Raw genomic sequence first — 10,434 nt, 5'->3', positions numbered from 1 at the left:
TCTGAAAACGTTGAAGCAAATTTTCAAATAGACATTATCTTTATTAACACACCACATATTTGAAGTCTAAACAAGTACATTCTCGCCTAAAAAACTCTTAAAACTACATGCCGTGATACAAAAACAGTATTATTTTTTAAATTGTAGTGGATTTGGGCGTCAGCCATGACACTCGCTGTGAGAAATACGGCAGGAATGATACAAACGCTGAAACGGTTGGAGTTATTTTATCACTCTAATATCGCACTCTTATCAGCCAATCAGATTTGAGAACCTTTTTATAAATATAAATAACAGTATGGTGTTTAATTCAGTTACTGGTTATTGCATGATAAAATGATCAACATTCCAATAGTTAGTTATTGTTCAGTGAAATTGCATAACTTTATTAAATAATTGTATTACATAATTATCATTTTTTCCTATGATTATTGATCAGTCTTGCATAACTCTTGTAGAGAATACTTTACATGCTGTCTTAACCCTTGTGTGGTGTTCATATTTTTGTTACGCAGCAGTGTTCGTGGGTCTGGTGGACCTGCTGAAGTTTTGGGTTTTTAATTCAACACAATCAAAAAGTATATGTTAAAATACTCAACAGATGTCTACTTCATCCCAATTACAAGCAATACAAACAGCATGATATGGTCAAAATTTGCCCTTCACCTTTGTTAGATCACATTTATGAATTAAAGTGCTACAACCTTGTGCGGGAATGGCAGGGGCAGAAACACAAAACTCACACTTACACACACTCTCACATACTCTCTCTCTCCCACACACACATAAACATACATACAAATACTAATAGCATGCCTAGACTGTAGGAGGGCAGAGTGAAGGTACACAGGACCTAAAATTTCCACTCTTTTATTAGCCCCGGGTCCAGTGGACCTGAACATCCTGTATGTAATATAAGTGTGTAGGGGGGTGTACAGTGAGTGGTCATTGAAAATTTGTTCTGATAAATGTTCATCACAGAAAATGACCCAAGGCCAATGAGTCTGAATTGGAAATAATAATTAAGAGTATTATTTTTCTTTTGATAAAAAGTGAAAATGGGTCCCACAGACCCGAACACCATACAAGGGTTAATAATGAACCACCACAGTGTGGCGCTCACAGACAGATTTGCTTAAAGCCAAATTATCGTGCATTATTGTTCATGTTGGGAAATAACAGCTTATTATCTTTACTGGAAGATGATAATTAACTTCAGATCTATGAAAAAAATAAGACCAATAAAAGACAATATCATCTGAATCCAAAGATGTATTTGTGAAACTTACTCGAATCACCTTGATAGTCAATTTACAAATCTGATAAGAGGGGGAAAACATTTTTTTATCTGACCCCTGATGTCACCTTTGTGATGAAGTTGACCTTTGCATTTTATAAGATAACATTATTATTGATTTTACAGACAAATTTCTTCTTATGGTCCTCATTTGTATTTGTATTTTTTTTTTACTTTATAATATAACATATAATAAACATAAATACTAAATTGTAGTAAATAAATATTTTACACTGTGAGGAACAGCGAATATTAAGAAGGTATTTGAGGAGAGTTTTCCCCATCATCATCTCTTTCTTCGAGCACACTGAGCTGTAAATAAAATGAATAATTATATTAAAAAGACATACTTTTCCATTTCATTTGTAAACTATACATATTCATTTTACTGCAAAATCAACATTATTTTTCAGTTTTCCAGTGTTTGTATGAACACACTCACCTGGCGCAGCTTCCTTCCGCATCACTTCCTCTTTGGGCGGTTGAGACCATTGCAGCGTCACGTCAGAAAACCCTCGTTCCACCAAAGCAGACTGAAGCTGAAATGAGCAGATCTCTTAAGAGTGCTATCAGTGAGCTCAGATTTCTGTATGTTTCCCTCTCTCACCTGTGACATGAGCTGGACTCTCACTGCAGCTTCAGACAGACTCGAACTGGACTTCATCTTAATCTTCACAAACGTTTTCTTCATTAAAGGACCTGAAAGAGCACATGAGAGTGAACATACACAGACAGAAGGGAAACGCAAATCTGAAATGCAAATAATAAAATGCAACTGATAATATAATCATGCATTTTTAGGATACCAAAATACAAGATCTTATCATTGCATCTTTTGTTTTTGTTTTACATTATATGCAGTGTCTACAATAATCTACAGAAGTTTATTGCAAATGCATCTGTCATTTAAGACTATATGGGTGCAACATGAAGATATTGTATAGTGATCCTCAAAAATCATGAACAAAAGTACACAAAATAAAACAAAATATGACCCAGATGATGTTTAATATAGGTTCACTTCCAATAAGGATGAATATGGTTTAGTGTCAAACACAAAAGTTTTTATGTAGTGAGATATTGAATGCTGAGATCGTGAAACCTTAGAAATGTTGCATTGTAAATATTAATAACAGCTAGCATAGTATAAACACAACAATATAAACAAAGGTGCCTTTGTGTTGTCTTTCGTTCTTGCTGTTTGATTGGGAAAAGTTTAAAGTGTGTGAGGGGTCTTGTCTTTTTTATCTTATCTTACTAAAACTATTCATACTTTGAATTATTATTAATACAGTATGTATTTAAAAAACGTAGAGAGCCTTAAAAATAATTATCACAACACTGGTAAAACAGGATTACTGATTTTCTCATCCTCCGAATTATACTTATCAATCCTGTTTTTATTATCTTTATCATTCAAAAAAAATAATACATTCAGAATAGGATTAGAATAGAATTCTGTTTGAAATAAGACAGAAATATATATTTTTTAAATATATAATATTTTTCAGAAATATTTTTACAACAGCAAAACCACCATACCCTGTATAATAATAATAATACTTATTCAGTTTCTAATTCCAGAGTAATTAAGAGGTGCAAATAAAAAATTCTTAAAAACTTTTCAACTTAAAATGTTATTTTCTGTTCTGTGTTTCTTTTTCAGAACTGCGTCACGGCATTTGCTGCTGTATCAGAAGTATCGATACTAGAGCTGTAGTCAAGTCCAGCTTTGTCGAGTCCAAGACAAGTCCAAGACCAGGATTAGTCGAGACCGAGTCAAGACCGAGTCCAAATGAGAGAAAAAAAAGGATCCTCTTCAAGACCACATACTTAACTATTGATAATGTATGTGATGCGAGAGACAGCATATCTCCTATTCTAAGAAAATCATTTTACATTATTATTTGTAATGATCAAAAAGCATGTGCAAAGTAACAACTCTGTAGGACTGGGGTCTCCTAACTAGATGCTGGAGGGCCAATGCCCTGCAGAGTTTAGCTCCAACTGGCCTTAACACACCTATCCTATTATAGCAGACATATCCACTGATTTGCATTGATTTTGCCTTTCTAATAGTCCTGCACGATATGAGGAAATTCTGCTATGTGTGATAACAGTGGAGTTTTTTTTGCAATGATGATTACTTGTGATAAATAAATGAATAATTAACTGTGCATATTAGGGCCAACAAATAAAACTAAATATATTTTTTTGTTTTTACAGCGGTGAGCATTACAACCAATAACATAGGATTCCATTGAGTTTATTAATGCAAAGGCCAATCAAAGGCGTTCAGATGAGTCCTCGCTGAAACCCCAGAGTTTTGTTGAGTGCTGAATTCTGCACTCAGGCGCCTAAATCCACCAGCTCTGCTATTTCATAGCACGTTTCGGTGCCCATTGATAAATAACATGTTCATACTGCAATGACAATGAAAATACAATTCATCTTTCAGCCCTATTTCTAACCTCATAAAAAGAGTCGGTAACACTATACAATAAGGTGTCATTTGTTAACATTAGTTAATGTATTAACTAACATGAACAAACAATTAACAATATATTTATTACACTATTTATTTTTGTCTTTGTTAACATTATTTAATAAAAACAGTTGTTCATTCATTGTTTGTTCACAGTGCATTAATGTTAACAAACACAACTTGTCATTTGAATAATGCATTAGTGAATGCTGAAATTAAAGTTAGCTAATATTAATAAATGCTGTAGAAGGAAGTAGGTGTAGACGTTAATAAAACACAATCTAACAGGTAGAAAATTAAATTAGAAACATCTAAACTTTTCAAAACCAGCACCGATTTCTCAGTAACTGTTACAAACAAACAACGAGCAACTATTTAATAATCTGAAATTGTTACTGTAAAAACACGTCCTAATATTTAACAGATTCAACACATAAACACAAAAGCACTGAATGATCAGAGAAAAAGTCAAGTATATCAATCAGTCTTCAAACCCCGTCATTACTGAAGCTGTTCTTCATACTGTGGCTGCAGCATCACGTGTGATTAAATTCTCTTTTCCTGCAGTTTTGCTTTCCTGTAGTTTCTAATTCAACTGCTCAACATTTTATCTTGTGTTCAAACGCTGGATTTGAAGCACAATCAGGTGACGGGACTCATATCTGCACATTTTAAATAGTATCTTTGTAATCATTTGCAATCAAGTCAACGATATCGCTGGAAATGAAATGTCCCCAACTAAGCAAGCCAGAGGCAACAGCGGCAAGGAATCAAAACTCCATCGGTGACAGAATGGAGGAAAAAAAAAAGAAATTTTGGTTGATTAGCTGATTGGCATGTCACCATATTCTAATTTGCTGAGATAGTGAATTGGTGGGTTTTTGTTAAATGTGAGCCAAAATCATCACAAATAAAAGAACCAAAGATTTAAAATACTTCAGTCTGTGTACATTGAATTTATTTAATACACGAGTTTCACAATTTGAGTTGAATTACTGAAATAAATGAACTTTGCCACGACATTCTAATTTATTGAGATGCACCTGTATGTCTGTAGTTAATAATAAGTCCATGCAGCCTTTCATCTGTAAAGGTACTGTTTCCTTGTCTGACACGGATCATCAACCTGGTGTGATCTTGTGAGATACTGGTTCAGAACAGTCCTTAATCCTGAAGGGGTTGCTTCCCTGCTCGCAGAATTCGCACACCAGTTCTGACGTACTAATATGTGGTATCAAAATGGGGTGTGATTATATTCCTCTCCATTGGGTACACTTGAAGTCAGACGTTGTGACTGGGCTAGTCAACCATGACGTGTGTTTCTAGTTACCATTTGAAGGGGTAGGTCTTATACTGATACCAATATCAGATACCCCGGGACCCTAACCAGCCGCTTACCTTGCTTATTGGTTAAGTCCGCCCCTGGCTGGCCTGTGTGGCCAGGTTTCTTTTTAGGTTATAAGCTCAATTTTGTCATTGTGGGATCATTTGTAGGGAGGAGGATGCCAATTAATTTGAAGATTAATTTTGTCTCCTGTGTTTTAATAGAGAGGGAGTAAGGGAAGAGATAATCTTTCTTTTCTTTTTGTTTTCATTTATTTTCAAGCCGTCAGTAAGAGTTCCTTTTGTTTATGTGGCACGATAGGTAAGGATAGTATTTTTCAGAAGTGAATGGTTGGGGCGGGTATTTTCTTGACGTCATCAATTGGTGCCTGTTATAGGACTAGTCATTGGCGTATGTTACCTAGGTAGGCGTCATATCCCGGAGGTAGTTTGACTTCCTGTGCTTCGGCTAAGTATGACTGTGGGTCACTTCAGGTAGCTTAAAAGGTGCATGCTTTATTTTGGTTCTAGTTTTTAGTTGATTTGCATGTCAAATTAAGTCACCTTTATTTATTTAGCGCTTTTAACAATACAGATTGTGTCAAAGCAACTTTACAGCATTAAATAGGAAAATAGTGTGTCAATAATGCAATGGGACAATAGTAAATACTCAATATTCGCTATCTGTGTTTTATTTCAGTTAATGTTGGGTGTGCGGGTGGCGGCTGAAGTATATAGGCTGAGAGTTGGTCTCAGCCTATATATCAGTGGTCTTGTATGTGATTTTCTGGATTTTTTTTTCTCATTTTGTCTCTCATAGTTGAGGTATACCTATGATGAAAATTACAGGCCTCTCTCATCTTTTTAAGTGGGAGAACTTGCACAATTGGTGGCTGACTAAATACTTTTTTTCCCCACTGTACATTTGGATATATCCAGGTTCCCTCAGCGGTTGTTGGGTAAGTGGGAGTTTGTTTTCTCATTCTGTTTAGTAGATTATTTTATGTTAATCGTTTTTATTTTGTATAGATCACAGTGTGGATATCGTCGCTGTCTCGTTTTATTTTTTCCCCTTTTTTGTATTATCTTGAATTACTTTTGTCATTTAACTTGCCATTTAGATTTGTTTTTCATTATTGTAATTAGTTTTTTTTTGTGCTGTTAGGAAATTGTTTTCTTGATTTGCTAATATTGTGCAACATTGTTTTTGTTTGTTCTTTTGCTTTCAGTTAATTCTCTCCTTTATATAATCAGTGTTATTTTGTGGAAAGTGTATTGTTTGAGTTATGTTTGTAAATTGTATAAGATTGTCTGTGTGATTCCTAGGAGCTACAAGCCTTGACTGACCAGGGAGGCTATTCCCCTTTTTAGGGAGTGGTGTTCCTCATTGAGTGCTGTGGTCTGCTGTGTACACTGGGCTCTTTCTTGGTATGTGAGTGTGCGGTGTAGGTTAGGAGATCATTTGTAATTGAAGAGTCTTCCCTGTAATCTAGACCGTAGCTCCATGGTGGTTGTAAGTTATGTTGACGCAAGTCTTTCTTACAGTTGATGTGTCATGGTTTTGCTATTGCAACTTTTATATTGTCCTAATAAAGCATTTTGTATTGAGTAATACCTGTGTGTCTCCATGTTTTGCTTGCCGCTGAGTAGGGAACTTGTGCAAAGTCTCATGGGTAAAATCTTTGGGTGATATTCCCAAAGTGGCGTAGTCAAGCATTAATTGTATGTGTCCCTGGATTGGGGTCAAAATTATTGGCCAATTCTACTGGGCCACATAGGGCCTGGCTACAGTTATTTTGGCCATTTCCCCTCCTGAAGTCTTATGTTTATATCCCACCGATTATTTAAAATAAAACCTTATATCTTTTTACTTTAATATCGGGTATTGTTGTAATTTGTGTTTGTCCTGGGACCTGGAGACAGGAGTTTTCTCCCTCTCTCCCGCCAACTTTTGTTACCCTCCTTTCCTGCCCCTAGACCAAAAAGGGAGATCGATTCCTTACAACATTTCTTAAATTCTGTGATATTTACAGATTTATTATGTGTGTTGAATGTGTTTGTTTTTCAGTACACTAGATTATCAACAACAACATATGGACAAATGACAGTGTAGAAAGACACTGATATCAACATTTCTTTACACCTTTCTTGTTCGGTCTTTTTAACCCCTTTTTTATTGCTTTGCCAGGTTGCGTCCAGGAGAATATGTTTTGGCCACTGGTGTGTTACATCCCTGGTTTAGGGTCAGGGAAGATAACGAAATCTGAACCGGTTGCTACCATTCCGGTAAATGTATTTTTAAGTCTTGTAGTGACACAGTAAAGAGGCAATCGCTTCAGGATTGGGCAGTGCCAAAATAATAAACAAAACATATCACTAACTGAACCCAGGGACTCTAAGTAACCTATGCGAAAGAAAAGGAAAACAAAGAGAAAAACAAATGAGAAAAAATGACATTTACAATAAAGAAAGCTGGCACCCAATCCCTGCAGCCTATATGGTGGGAGAAACTTTAATATTTACAAGGTACAAAAGAATAGTGGCACACTCACCAGCTCACAAAACTCAACAGAAAGAAAGAAATGGGGGTTAAACAAAGTAGATGAATGGCTTAGGCAACAAAAACAACGATTAACACAAAGAAAAATGAAGGTCTAGATAATCAGAGATATACACAACAGAATTCTCAACATGATAAACTCAACGCTACGTTTCTATGACACTCTAATTCACAACACACAACAACACCAACAACTCTGCTCTCTCCTCCTCTGCCTTGTTACATCCCGATATTTCAAAAGATGCTGGACTTCCAGTGACGAGTCAGTAGTTGCGTCTCCTAAAAGCAAGCGAGAGAAAGACAAAGATAAACACGGAAAAATACATTGCCAGATGTATCAGATGGAAATTCTTGTAACAACTATGCAAATCACCAAAATCATAGTGTGAAAGTACAGCTGTAGAAAGTTGCTTCTGTTCTTTATACAGTGATGAATTATACTGTATGTCATAATATCTTCTGTGTGTTGACTTGATGTATGTTAACTATAGTAGCTCTAGATCAGGGGTGTCAAACTCAATTCCTGGAGGGTTGGAGCCCTGCAGAGTTTAGATTCAACCCTAATGAAACACAACTGATCCAACTAATCAAGTCATTTAGGCTTATTTGAAAACTACATGGTTTCTGTGTTGGAGCAGGGTTGGAACAAAACTCTGCAGGGCTCCAGGCCTACAGGAATTGAGTTTGACACCCCTGCTCTAGATGAACCCACAGACCTTTTGTTCATGATTTCCACTCCATCAGTCTGATCGCTGATCATTTCCATGTTGTTTTGTGTGTATTTGAATGCTCTCAGGCAGGATGTAAATCTGGAGCTTCACAGGGGTCCATCATCTGCTCAAACCTCAAACAAAGAGCTGTCACTTCATACAGAGCTCAGACTGTACACATCTTTGGCTGTTTTGCCTCAAACTCAGACATAAGCACCACTGTAAGCTATTAGTGTTCAGAAAGACACTTTTTTTTTGTAAATGTAAATGAGAACTCTTTTGAAGAGATCCCATGCATTTTTGCAGCTCATAATAAGAATCACTGAGAGAAAATAGAGTTGAAGAGGAGGGGACTATTAGCATCAGTACAGTGTTAAATTCTGATTATGCATAATTTATGCATAATCAGAATGTATGCAGCTAGAGGATTTCCCTGTGAAACGGCATCATTGAATGTGCCTTGACCCGTGACTTTGCAAACCGAAGTTTGAATCAAGTCTTTGATCAGCTAATAAATTATGGGTGAATCTGAGGTGATTGTTTAAAGCCTGTTATGATCGATGAAGTATCTGCTGACACAAACAGATTTGTTCTCAGAAACAGTATTCACATTCTTGAGTGAAATTGCTGACTTTGCATTCAATGTAAGGTAAAGGCGTACATCTTGTTTCTTCAGCATGTCATCACCAGTCATTTTTTCTCAGCTTGCTTCTTGTACTTAGATGTACTTGTACATCTAGTCTAATGATTTGCACAATCAGGTGTAAAAAAAAAAAAAAAAAAAAAACTCTGGAGTACCAGACACAGCCAGTGAGGAAAAGACAAACATCTTGAAAGTTGTTTTCTAAGGCGTCGTCTTCCAGGAACCTTCATGTAAATGTGTAGGTAAATGTTCACATGGAATAGTGTAGCCAAATGAGGATGAGTTTCACAGGAACAACGTGAACATGCTGCATTTGATTACCTGTGTCCTGCAGAACAAAACAACTGATTACAATTAACCTACAATAGAACACTATATTATAATAATAATAATATTACAACTGTGTTAGGATAGATGAAGCCCTGGATGCAGTTTGGCATCGGTTAGAGGAGAAACTAGCACAGATGTGAAGTTACTTTCTTTGGCAGCCAATCACCTGAGTTGTAAATATCATGTGACTGAAATGACATACTGAAAACACACCATCAGAGCACATTTGCAACCGACTAAATTGACTAAGGTGTATTAAATGATAAAAATATATTTTGCAAAATACACGTACTCATCTCTGCACCAATAAAATGTCCAAGACCATAAAATGTATTGCCATATTATATGTAATATCTAATTAATATAACTACTGATGTAAAAAGGAACCCTAAAGAGTTTGTCATTTTTTAGAATGTATGTACAATATGAACACAATAAGTACATTGTACTTATTTTTTTATGTAAGTACATAGTAATTAAGACCACTTAATATAAAGTGGGACCGAAAATGTTATTTTGTCACAGCGCACTGATATTTTGAACGTTTCTTTATTTCGAGAAAAAAAATGCCATATTTGTAGTTCCATCATGTACCAGCAGAGTCGGCAAGGCGCTCACTAACCTGCTGACTGAGTGCACTGTAGTGTTCACAGCTGGCTCAGAGGTCAGTTTATGAGAAGATGCAACACAGAGTTACACAGTTGTAGAATACAATGCTGAATTCAAACCAGGATTTTTTCTTTCTTTTTTTTCACCAGGATGTTTTATCTCAGGACAGAAGCAGCGAGCAGAAGTTTGCAGCATCTTTCCTTTGCTTGATTGAATCAGTGCTAATAGTCTTACACTTATTTCTTATTGTACTATATGCATGTTTTTATACGAAAATATAACCTAAATACGTGGTTTTCTTTGCTGTTCTGAAAAAGCGATTAATAAATTGTTAAATTCGGCTGACGTAAGTGTGTCATCAATGTCGTCTTGTTGACTGATATAACGTTGTGAAGTAACATAATAATAAATATATATATATATATATATATATATATATATATATATATATATATATATATATACACACACCACAAA

This window comes from Sinocyclocheilus grahami, unplaced genomic scaffold, assembly GCF_001515645.1.
Source record: "Sinocyclocheilus grahami isolate Dianchi unplaced genomic scaffold, SAMN03320097.WGS_v1.1 scaffold1549.1, whole genome shotgun sequence".
Classification (NCBI taxonomy): domain Eukaryota; kingdom Metazoa; phylum Chordata; class Actinopteri; order Cypriniformes; family Cyprinidae; genus Sinocyclocheilus; species Sinocyclocheilus grahami.
This window is presented reverse-complemented; position numbering follows the sequence as displayed.